Source organism: Pituophis catenifer, unplaced genomic scaffold, assembly GCF_029215685.1.
Source record: "Pituophis catenifer annectens isolate HBS135680 unplaced genomic scaffold, rPitCat1.0.hap2 SCAF_3, whole genome shotgun sequence".
Taxonomy (NCBI): Eukaryota; Metazoa; Chordata; class Lepidosauria; order Squamata; family Colubridae; genus Pituophis; species Pituophis catenifer.
In genome coordinates, this window is record NW_027256883.1 from 164756609 (window position 1) to 164769490 (window position 12882).

Consider the following 12882-nt stretch of genomic DNA (forward strand, 5'->3'; position numbering starts at 1 on the left):
GACTTGTGAAACCTCTGACGAAGGGGAGGGGGAACTTGGAGCCAGTCCATGAATTTTAACAAAAAAGCTTGTGTTCAGCAGCTTTAGCTGCTATAGCAACATGGCTGCAGATAAAGAGTGTTGGCTCTTCCACCTTGCAACTCTCTTAGAGGGCAGGCAAAGAGAAGTAATTAATGCCCATGGCCAGCATGGCAAGGGAGGGTACTCCATCAGGCTGCCTCTCATCAGCTTGCTTTGGCAGCAAGAGAGATTTATGGCTGCCATGGATCTTAGTCTTGCTCTTTAAACCTGACAGCAGTTAAAAAAAATATATTGGTTAATGCCAACCAGGGATGATACTTTCACAGATCTATTATAATATGTAGTGGGGGGGGAGGGGGGAGTCATCTGAAGCAAACTGATTTACAGTTTTAACATTCCCATCTATGATCAATATTATTCACATTCTTTTGCCCATTTTGGCTGTAGTTTTGTAGCTTCTAATGTTTTTAATAATGATAATAGTTGTTATTTGTGTATTATTGCTTTTTAACTTTCTTGTATGCTGCCAAATGTCCCTTGTTTTGCAAGATGGGGGCAATATAAATTTGAAAAATACACTTAAAAATACATTTCATCGGAAAATTCAGCCAGAGTCCCCCTTTGGTATCCTCTGTACTTGACAGCTAATTGTTTTTCTTTGAGAGCTAATGCACAACAGAAACCGATGGAAGCCCTAGTGTCATGGTGTCTGGAGGATGTGGTCATCAAAGTCAAGGTCGTAGCCACCTTGTGATCAAAACATGAATTGTGTTTATGCATATTTGCCACTAAAAGAGGATCTACCCTCTTTTAGATCTGCCCATCTAACTTCAGGCCTGGGACCCAACCAAGTTTTCAAAGATTGCCTTCAGCAGGCACTGTAGGAGCCATGTGGATCTCCTACAGAGAAGGTCAACTTTATGGATTCTATTGACTAGCACTGTTTAAGTGATGGAATCCAGAACAGACTAACCTGTTAGAGCATATAGGATGGGCAGACAGGTAGTCCCACAAGTAACAAAGCCATGCAGGGTTTTATAGGTCAGTGGTCCCCAACCTTTTTATCGCCGCGGCCCGCTGAGCGCGCGCAGGGGTGGGGGCACGGCCCAGGAGCTTTTGCGCAGGCCCATTGCGCATGGCCCAGGAGCCTTTGCGCTGCAGCGTTCCTGTCCCCCGGCCGCTGCGCGGCCCGGTGCCAGGTACTCCACGGCCCGGCACCGGTCCGCGGACCGGGGGTTGGGGACCACTGTTATAGGTGACAACCAGCACTTTGACTTCACCGGAAGCCGGCTGACAACAAGGGCACCTCATGTATCAGGAATGGGTATAGTGAAGCTTGCCCATCATTGGTGATGCTGCTGCCTTTTAGACCAGACATAATTTCATAATGGCCTTTATGGGTGGCCAAAGCATGGGTGATTGTGAGAATGGCCTCTCAGTCCAGAAACCATACACCTCGTGCACAAAATGAATCAGTGCAAAGGTCTGCTTTTCTATAGTTCTATAGTATCTCCTTCTCAAGCCAGAGTTGAGATTACAGGAAGATTCCTCAGTTGCAGATAAATCCTAAGCAAGAGAGTGCCACCGCATCTTATGACCAAAGTGAAAAATCAAATATTTCAACAATATCACTTGGTCAGCCAAAGGTCCAGATTAGCTATCATCATTAGTGTACTGATAATACTTGACATCAAGACAACAAATAATGTCCTCCAACAACTTCATCTAAATGTTCAATAGGGTATGAGCGGGCCAAGGGCACAAGGCTTTAGGTTTGATCTCCCTCATCTCCTATTAACACTGAGTACTTTAGATCTGTGGCCTATCCTCTATAGGAGCCATGCCTACCTCCAGAGGAGTTTAAATATGACTGCCATCATTCTCAGTGTGAAAAATTCTGCAATCAATATCCCTTTAAACACCCAGTTTAATAATTCCACATACTCAGAAGAGTTTGTGTGTTCATTTGTTTATACTCATATGCCAAGGTTAAATTGCTTGCTTTTGATGAATGCAGTCCATAAAAACAATAAATCTGTCACTATTTAAAGTGCTACAAAAAGCTGCTGTATGATCCTTTCACTATATTCCAAATTCATGGCACAGTTAGGGAGAAATGATATATGTCTGCCTACATTGTTTAATGATTACTTCAGAAAAAAGACCTCAAAAGACCTCAAATCCTTATGTCCCAAGCTTAGGATTTAGTCCTCAGAAATACTAAAAGTTTGTCAGAATTTAAATTGCTTGGTTTTGCTGCTTCATATAAGAGTTTTTGAATTAAGTTGAACAGAATTTTCAGGCATCTTTTTAAGTCCTCCAAAATTTTCCCCACGTACTTATAGTTTTATGGTACAAAATGCTTCTTATGTCCAGACTGGCTTATATGCCTCATGTCTTTTTTGTAAAGGCAAACATTTTTTCCTTTAAAGTCCTCAACATGACCCAGCACATTAACATAACATTAAACTTTGCAAGGAAGAGATTTCATGACATTCCTTCCACTCCCTGTTCCCAGGGCTGCATTATGATTTTTGTGGACCCAAACACTTCTGCATTTATGGATTCTGCCACCATAAAAATTATGTTATTAAAATTATATTTAATATAATTTTCAATATTTTATTCATATTCTTAATAGAAATATTGCATATATATGTGTATAATTTTGTAATTAATTATGAAGTCTATTACATATCATCAAAATTACTCAATTGTAGTATTCATGCTGTCTAGAGGTTAGAAATAATTCCTTTAGTTTGAGCTTCAAATTTTATGCATTCCTTGCCTGTTTCAATTAAACATATTAAATATTTTTGTGTTGTCTTTTGTCATTACTATAGTAACTTTGTTGGCTCTAGGCTCTGTGGCTACTAATGGATAAGTCAGTCCAGCCTGTTCTCAACTTCACCATGCCATTTTCCTCTGAAAATGAAACCAAACAGATTCAAACCGTAACATTTGATCATATCTTCCTGCAGAGAGATTCATGTTTTGCTTAGAATTTGATCTTCTTTAATTCTTCCCAGCATCTCTGGACAAAAAAAGCTTTTTCCAGATTTAACATTGTGCCACAATGGCTGCACATTTCAACACAGGTCTGCAGGTTACTGACATGCATTAATTTACATTTTTTTACAATTGATTTTTCCTCAGCATAATCTTTCAGCCTCTCAGGATTTGGAGGGGTTTTGCTTGTTCGTTTTTGCTACCAGAAAGTGAGGCAGAGGTGAGAGCAGGAAACAGAGAAATTATAGAAAATTCTTTTCTTTGGCGTGCTGTATATGTGTGGAATAATTATTAGACCCACCCAAAGAAAGCAGGACTTATGGGTAGGCACAAAGGATAATCAGCCAGATGGGAATAATTCAAGTGAATTCTGATTAGCAGGCTGTACAGCGTGCTCTCTTCAGACATGAAAATGAAGAAGTACTGCAGACAAGCTTGATTGCAGCAATACTAGTCATCAAAAACATTTTTTCCAGCTTTTTCATGAACCTTGGGCGGGTAGTATTGAAGAGCTACTGCTTTAATGGTTGCATTAACTTTAATTAACAGAACCCTGAAATGAATTACAGAAAGGGGCTGTGCTTTTATTTATTTATTTATTTATTTATTTATTTATTTATTTATTTATTTATTTATTAAATTTTTATACCACCCTTCTCCCGAAGGACTGAGGGCGGTGAACAGCCAGGATTAAAATACATACAATATGAAAATTAAAATAATTTAAAAAATAATTAACCAATTAAAAATTTTAAGCCAGCCCGGCTTGCTGAAATAAGAAAGTCTTCAGCACCCAACGGAAAGTACGGAGGTCCGGGATCAGTCGTATCCCTGAGGGTAGCTCGTTCCAGAGGGCGGGTGCCCCCACAGAGAAGGCTCTCCCCCTGGGGGTCGCCAGTCGACATTGCTTGACCGACGGCACCCTGAGGAGACCCTCTCTGTGGGAGCGTATTGGCCAGTGGGAGGTTATCAGTGGCAGAAGGTGGTCTCGTAGATACCCAGACCCTAAGCCATGGAGCGCTTTAAAGATGAGAACCAATACCTTGAAGTGCACCCGGAAGACCATGGAAGCCAGTGCAGCTCGCGCAGGAGAGGTATTAAATGGGAGCGCCATGTCGCCCCCATAATCACCCGTGCGGCTGCATTCTGGACCAGTTGGAGCCTCCGGGTGCTCCTCAAGGGGAGCCCCATGTAGAGAGCATTACAGTAGTAATGCTCTTAGCCCCAAGTACCTCTAAATTATTCCCAAAGTGTACCCTACATATTGACTAATGTTCTTGATGCAACATATAGATTCATAAAAATTAGATCTACTCATAGTATAGCAATATGAATGTTGGCTTACAGTTTTGAAAAAGATGAAAACTGCCAAGAAGTACAGGCAGCCCCTGCGTTAAGACCGAAATTCATTGATAAGTGTATCTTGAACTTGAATTTTTATGTAAATCAGAACTTGTACTTATAAATGTACTTGTACTTATAGCCTCTAACTAAACTCTAACTAAAAATGGTGGACGACATGCTCCTTCCTTGAGCCGCCAAACCTTTGAAGCTGCGCAATGTTTTCATGAACTGCTGAAAACCACTGAAAACAGGTGTATATTAGGAACATGAGGTTTCAGCGGGTCATGAAAACATTGCCCGTCCACCATTTTTTGTAGTAGGCAGCCTGCTTGTAAATACATGTTGCCTGTAAGTCAGATGTTCTTAACCCAGGAAATGCCTGTATTCTAATTTAAACATGCATTGTAGACCAGTAGTGAAATCCAAATTTTTTTACTACTGGTTCTGTGGGCGTGGCTTGGTGGGCGTGGTGTGGCTTGGTGGGTGAAATCTCCATTCCCACCCCACTCCAGGGGAAGGATATTGCAAAATCTCCATTCCCACCCCACTCTGGGGCCAGCCAGAGGTGGTATTTGCTGGTTCTCCAAACTATTCAAAATTTCTGCTACCAGTTCTCCGAACTACTCAAAATTTCCACTACCAGTTCTCCAGAACCTGTCAGAACCTGCTGGATTTCACCCCTGTTGTAGACATTTGAGGAATAGAAATGGAGCTAGCTTGAAAGGCTGAGTCTCTGTCCCAGGAGCATACTTGCTTTCTATTCAGCATTGTCTTCATCAGTATCATTCAGTGCCTAGAAGAAGGAACAGCTACTGAGAATATTTAACCTTAAACACCTTTTATCTTGCAATTACACAAGTGCTCCATTATCAATTCAGTTATTAGCAAATGAAGCACTCTCTTTTATGCAAGAGACATCAAATCTGTGAAATATTCTTGCTGAAATCTCAATCCTTCAAAAGGCTTTAAAAGTTATATTACCTTTTAAAGCAATAAGAATAAGTTGGTGGTGTTATAAGCAAGAGTCTATCACAATTTAACTAATGCAAGAACAGCTTAAGCACTATGGTTGCTCAGACCTATATATACTACCAAGTTCAAATTGATTTACACCTAAGTGATAGAACTGTGCAGAACTTTGGAGAGTCTGTGACAGAAAGAAGAAGCTAAAAGTCATTGTTATATGACTGCCCAAGCACACAAACTATTTTTGGCTAATAATCTGAATGTGGGGAAAATGCTGAGAGACGAAAAGGTATGGGATATCACACAGAATGTCTCTCTCGTAGGAAAAATTGAAATGGCTAAGAAGCTATCAAGAAGGAGTTGAATGAAGGTTGGAGAAAGGGAGAGGAGAAGAAGAATGGCAAGCAAACAAAGATGGAATTGGGCTTTCTTGGGCTGCTAAAGAAAAGCAGGATTCAGGACACCAAAATGGATTTGATGTAACAATAACCTTGTAAGGAAAATGACACAACATGGAATAATTTCTATACTGAACACCGATATCCAGAGAGAAAAGAGTAACTGGAGACCCCAGAAAAAAAAGCCTATCGGAAGCCTATTCCTTCCAATTAAAGTTAACTGAGTTCTTGATTAATTCTTTGGAAAATTCACTAGCAGCAACTTCTTAGGAATACCATCATTTCAATAGAAGCTGTGCTATTGCCAGCAGAGTGATAGTTAATTTTTGAATTGTAGAATAGTTAAGTCATAGGGAATTTGTTACATTCCAACTTCCAACAGAGGAGGGAGAGCAGAACTGTTTGTACATACTTGCTGAATTCTGTTTGTTCAGCTGACCTCCTTTATCTTTGTTATACAGAGAAAAATTGGAATGGTTCGGGAAGATCTTGCATATGATATTGTGTTTGGTCAATACAAGTCATGGCAGGTTCACTTTTCTTTAAGGTGCTTCTTAAAAACTGCCTTGCTTGGCAACGCAGCCTGCCCTGGCTTTTAATCAATGAAATAAAGATGCCACGTGCTCTGTGTTGAAGCCTCTCCCAGCTATTGGCAGGAGAAGGAAGCTTCCAGAAGCATCATGTCAAGGCACATTGTGTTCCTTGCAGCACAAAGCATTTGATTGAGGCAAAGCACAGCTGTCTCACATAAGCCCATTAAGTGACTGGACAGAGGGCAGTCAGAGTTGCTTAGTTTCTCCTAAGGTTCAGGATAGGATCAAGTGCTCACCTATTAGTAAGAATGTGTTCTTTTTTTTAACCGAGGCATCATCAGTTCACCATAGAAGGGACGCATATACAGGTGAAACTCGAAAAATTAGAATATCGTGCAAAAGTTCATTTATTTAAGTAATGCAACTTAAAAGGTGAAACTAATATATGAGATAGACTCATTACATGCAAAGCGAGATAGTTCAAGCCTTGATTTGTCATAATTTTGATGATTATGGCTTACAGCTCATGAAAACCCCAAATTCACAATCTCAGAAAATTAGAATATTACATGAAATCAATAAAACAAGGATTGTACATAGAACAATATCGGACCTCTGAAAAGTATAAGCATGCATATATACTCAGTACTTGGTTTGGGCCCCTTTTGCATCAATTACTGCCTCAATGCAGCATGGCATGGATACTATCAGCCTGTGGCACTGCTGAGGTGTTATGGAAGACCAGGATGCTTCAATAACGGGCTTCAGTTCTTCTGCATTGTTTGGTCTCATGTCTCTCATCTTTCTCTTGGCAATACCCCATAGATTCTCTATGGGGTTCAGGTCAGGCGAGTTTGCTGGCCAATCAAGCACAGGAATCCCATGGTCATTGAACCAGGTTTTGGTACTTTTGGCAGTGTGAGCAGGTGCCAAGTCCTGCTGGAAAATGAAGTCAGCATCCCCATAAAGCTCGTCTGTGGAAGGAAGCATGAAGTGCTCCAAAATCTCCTGGTAGACTGCTGCATTGACCCTGGACTTAATGAAGCACAGTGGACCAACACCAGCATATGACATGGCTCCCCAAATCAACACAGACTGTGGAAACTTCACACTGAACTTCAAGCATCTTGCAGTGTGTGCCTCTCCATTCTTCCTCCAGACTCTGGGTCCTTGGTTTCCAAATGAGATGCAAAAGTTGCTCTCATCAGAAAAGAGGACTTTGGACCACTGAGCAACAGACCAGTTCTTTTTTTCTTTAGCCCTGGTAAGACGCTTCTGACATTGTTTGTTGTTCAGGAGCAGCTTGACAAGAGGAATACGACATTTGAAGCCCATGTCCAGGATCCGTCTGTGTGTGGTGGCTCTTGATGCACTGACTCCAGCCTCAGTCCACTCCTTGTGAAAGTCCCCAACACTTTTGAATGGCCTTTTCCTGACAAGCCTCTCCAGGCTGTGGTCATCCCTGCTGCTTGTGCACCTTTTTCTTCCATACTTTTCCCTTCCACATAACTTTCTATTAATGTGCTTTGATACAGCACTTTGGGAACATCCAACTTCTTTTGTAATTACCTTTTGAGTCTTTCCCTCCTTATGGAGGGTGTCAATGATGGTTTTCTGCACAACTGTCAGGTCAGCAGTCTTTCCCATGATTGTGATTCCTACTGAACTAAACTGAGAGACCATTTAAAGGCTCAGGAACCCTTTGCCAGGTGTTATGGCTTAATTAGCTGATTAGAGTGGGACACTTTGAGCCTAGAATATTGAACCTTTTCACAATATTCTAATTTTCTGAGATTGTGAATTTGGGGTTTTCATGAGCTGTAAGCCATAATCATCAAAAGTATGACAAATCAAGGCTTGAACTATCTCGTTTTGCATGTAATGAGTCTATCTCATATATCAGTTTCACCTTTTAAGTTGCATTACTGAAATAAATGAACTTTTGCACAATATTCTAATTTTTCGAGTTTCACCTGTAACTCTCTTCCCCTGGATATGACCTGCATAACTCTCTTCCCCTGCATGATGCAATACTTGCAAGGTCATAACCAGTGGTGGGATTCTGCCGGTTCTAGAGGGTTCGGCCGAACCGTTTGTTAAATTGCTGGCTCGCCCTATCCCTTGCCCCGCCTCTCCGCACCACTGGGCGAGGGGTGGGCGAGCCAGCAATTTAACAAATGGTTCGGTGTTTTTTTATAATTTTATTGGCCTGGCAGCTGCCACGGGGCTTCAAAGAGCCACCCTACAGCTGATCAGTGTTAAAAGAAAAGAAATGAATAGACCGACGCCTGCAAATATAAATGGGTAGACCCAGTGGTGGGATTCTACTTTGGTAGAACCGGTTGTTAAGTAGTTAAGCCAGCAGTTGCCAAAGTGGGCGGGTACCGCCCCCTGGGAGGCAGTGGGATGCCTTAGGGGGGCGGTAAATGGCAAGGGGGGCGGCAAGAGGGACACTAGAGGCAAAGGGGGGCGACAGGGGGGCTAAGTGGCAAGGAGGGTGGCCCCCCTTTGACCTGTGCCTCGCAGCACTTACCTCCTTGCAAGCAAACAGCAAGAAAAAAACATCCTCTTTCAGTTTCAGCATAGGTTAATTAGCATGATTAGATCGGCCTCCGACTCTCAGCTGATTCGCTCTCAGTTGTTTTGCAGGCTCGTTTGCAAGCTCTTGTTTTGCAAGCTCTTTGCTTGCTGCAAAGAGTGCTCGAGCAGATTTTTTTTTCCCTAGCTAAAAGGAAAATGAAAGTAAAGCAGGCTCTGCTGCAACGTGACAAAATGAGGCAGGGAGAGAGATTTCTTTTTCTTTCTCCTCACCAAAAAAGGTAGGTGCAAACAATGGGAAATTTAGGGCAAAAGAGGAGAGTTCAAGATTTTAAAAGACAAAAGAAAAAAAGCTCTATTTAACTAGGGAATTGTAATAATTGAGATACTATTAATTGTATATTGTGTTGAAAGCAGAAATGGTTAAGTTGTGGTTTAGAGGAATATATAGGGGAAATTATTTGGTTTATTATTATTGGTAAATATTAATTGATTTGTAAGAAATTGGATTGCATGAAAATAATTGGAATATTCATGTTCATATTGATTAATATACAAAAAAGATAGTTATATAACTAATTGATTTATATTAAAATGTTGAATTTGTATTAAACAACTGTATTACATAATTACATAATTAACCAATGTGAGGATGTATATAAAAATAGATGACAATGGGAAGGGGTATAATATAGAATAGAAGGGAAAAATTGAATTTGATTAAGATTAGAGATGAGTATGAAAGGTAATATTGGTTTTTTTAAAAAAATAGATGAGGAATAAATATGGCAAAAAGGAAATATAGAAATTGTAAATTTAATTGAAATGACTAAACACTGTTTAAATTTGTGAACCAGCCAAATACTATGTTCAAAGAAAATACATTGTATGTTTGTATGTGTGTTTCTAATTATTGCTATTTATTCATATTTGTTCTCTTTTATTCTTTAAAGTTTAACAATTCATTCTTTATCTTAATATCTTTATATTTGTTTGGGGTTGGCTTTCTTCCCTTTCATCTTTTTTATTGTACAGCAATCTTTCTCCTCAAACCTACCACCTCTCTCTTTTCTTTCCCTCTTACTTTCTCTTCCTCCCCCTCTTCTTCTCCTCCCTACTTCCTCTTCCTTTCTCCTTCTCCTCCTCTCTTCCTCCCTCTCTTATCCTCACTCCTACTCTAATTTCCCTTCCTTCATCCCTCTCTATTGCTGTATCCTTTTATGCATATGGACTACTCAGAGGGCTGAAAAAGTTATTTTTGACTGGTCCTCGCACTTTTGACCAGTCCTCGAATTTACGACTGTCCTAATATTTTATGTTTTTGCCCTATCTTGTCACCATGGTGAAGAGAAGCAGTTGTGAAATGAGTGATACGGTTGTTAAGAATGCTACAATGGGCATAAATGATGACCAGTCATAAGTGCGAAGACCGGTCAAAAGTGCGAGAACCTGTCAGAAATCACTTTTTTCAGCCCTCTGGGTAGTCCTTTTGTGCATATGGACTACTCAGAGGGCTGAAAAAGTTATTTTTGATTGGTCCTCGCACTTTTGACCAGTCCTCGAACTTACGACTGTCCTCACATTTTACATTTTTGCTCTAGCTTGTCACTATGATGAAGAGAAATAAGTGACACGGTTGTTAAGAATGCCGCAATGGGCATAAATGTGAGGATGGTCATAAGTGCGAGGACCGGTCAAAAGTACGAGGACCAGTCAGAAATGACTTTTTTCAGCCCCCTGAGTAGTCCCTATGCAGATAGCCACGCCCACCCAGTCACATGACCGGCTAGCCACGCCCACCCAGTCACATGACCAGCTAGCCACACCCCCAACTAAGCCACGCCCACAGAACCGGTTGTTAAAAAAATTGAATCCCACCACTGGTCATAACCCTAACTTTAGAGTTGAATTTAGGTGTGTTGAACCTAATCTCATCAAGAAAAGGATGACAGTCAACCCAGGGATACATGATTAGCTTAATGCTAAACATAATTCTAGGCAGCAGAGTGTTTGGGAGACAAACCCTATTTTGTGCATTGTAAAATAAATAATAATCTAATATGCTTTTAATTTTGATGGTGTTTTAAAAAAAAACCAATGCTTTGAATACAGGAAAAAAGAGTCCCAAAAATGAAGCCCCAGCCTGCATTTGTCCCCTTTCTTCTAAAAGGTTTCATTCTCAAGAGATTTTAAAATCATTCCCTCAAATGTACAAAGTACTTTTTAAATCACAACAATCGCAGAGTGATTAACTTAACCCTGATTCCCAACTCCAAATCTATATAGGTCCAAATAAGTATCAAAATGAAATGAAATCTACAGACAGCTTTACCTTTTGTAAAAGTTAAAAGTTGCTTGGAAATTTTAACCTGAAAATACAAGTGTGTATGCGCACATACAAAAAAATAAAATAAAAAATGTGTATATATATTTGCAAACACGTATGTGCATGCAGACACCATATAGGCTTGGGGTAAAGGGTGGCAAATGCACCTCATGCGTACATCTTTTTCCTGCTTTCCAGGAGCTGATTACTTAAAACTCCACAAAAATTAAAAGCCTTGTTAGGGTATTATTTATTTGACAAACACAATGGGGTAGGTCACATTGATTGGCCAATGGCCTTAATAAAATTTGTTGTTGCTGTATGGGCTATTTGATATGAACCAAGAAAAGCTTCTCAGACATTCCAGCTCAACTCTTCCTTTAATAAATTGTCATAAAGATCAGCTAGCCAATAAAAAACAATGCATTTTATAAGCAAAAGGTTTTTGAAATTTATTTCAGAAGTATTAAAAACCATGCCTTGCAATGCTGCTTTATTGTACCATTTAAAATGTTGTACCATTTAAGAAGACGCTGTATCTTTCCCAAGATTCCGTTAACAAAAATATAGTATCTGCAGAGTTTTACTTCAAGTGGCACCTTCAACTGGATCTTAGCTAGGCCAGCTGAGGTTTGTCAAAAGATGAACTCATTACTCTGGAAACTATAAAAGATACAGATCAGATCAGCATTTGTTTGGCTGTGATGTATAAGAGATCCAGCTGCAACACTTTGGCCTCCATTCTTCATAATTTAAAGCTACATTTATCTAGTTATGCCTTCAAAAACATTTCTCATCTTTTCATGAATCACACATTCCTGCTGTCTAATTGGGGTTAATAAGGAGAAGACATTACTCCTGATTTATTTTAGATACGACTGAATGAATTTATACTGCAATACTTCAAACATCTCTACATTAGGAGTGAGTTTCATTCTGGTAGAACAGGCTTAGCTACAGCTAAACATAAAAATTGCAGGCATTAATTTTTTCAAGATTGATCACTGCCTGTGGAATCATGGAAATGGATCAAAATCACCATCAATGAGTAGTCTGATCATCTTTGTGAAATGCAGATGAACTTAATCTACAGTGTCGGGCTGGACGAAAGGCAGTATCAGTGTCATATTTTGAGGTGTCACAAATTATTCCAGACTAGAGCACCAAGGCATCCAAACATGCTAATTCTGATACTGCTGCAAAAACAGAACATCTGTCTGTCACAACAGCTAAGATTCATATACTGTGAAGATTTCATATACTTTGAAAGCAACTTTTCTATATGCTGTTCAGCTGGGCTAGAGTACGTTTTCATATATCATACTGGTGGATAGTCATAATTCCTTGGGGTATTTGAAATGAAAGATGCTACACCATAGAACTGACTTGCTAAACGAAGTGTGCTGTTGTAGCTATTCGTATCTTTAGAGGAGATATAGTGTTGCAATTGTAAATCCAGTCAACTTGAAAGTACTGTAAGTACCTCTGAATCTAACAAAATAAATGTCTATGTAAATGACTGAAACATTTCAAGATAGTCAAGTAGCTTCAGGTTGAACTTAAATGCAGCCTGTTCACAGAGATACTTACTTACGTGATTACCAATAATCAAGCATCATGTCTGCATAGGTAGTCCTCGACTTATGACCACAATTGAGCTTATGTTGCTAAGCAAGACAGTTGTTAATGAGTTTTGCCCCATTTTATTACCTTTTTTACTGTAGATATTAAGTGGATTACTGTAGTT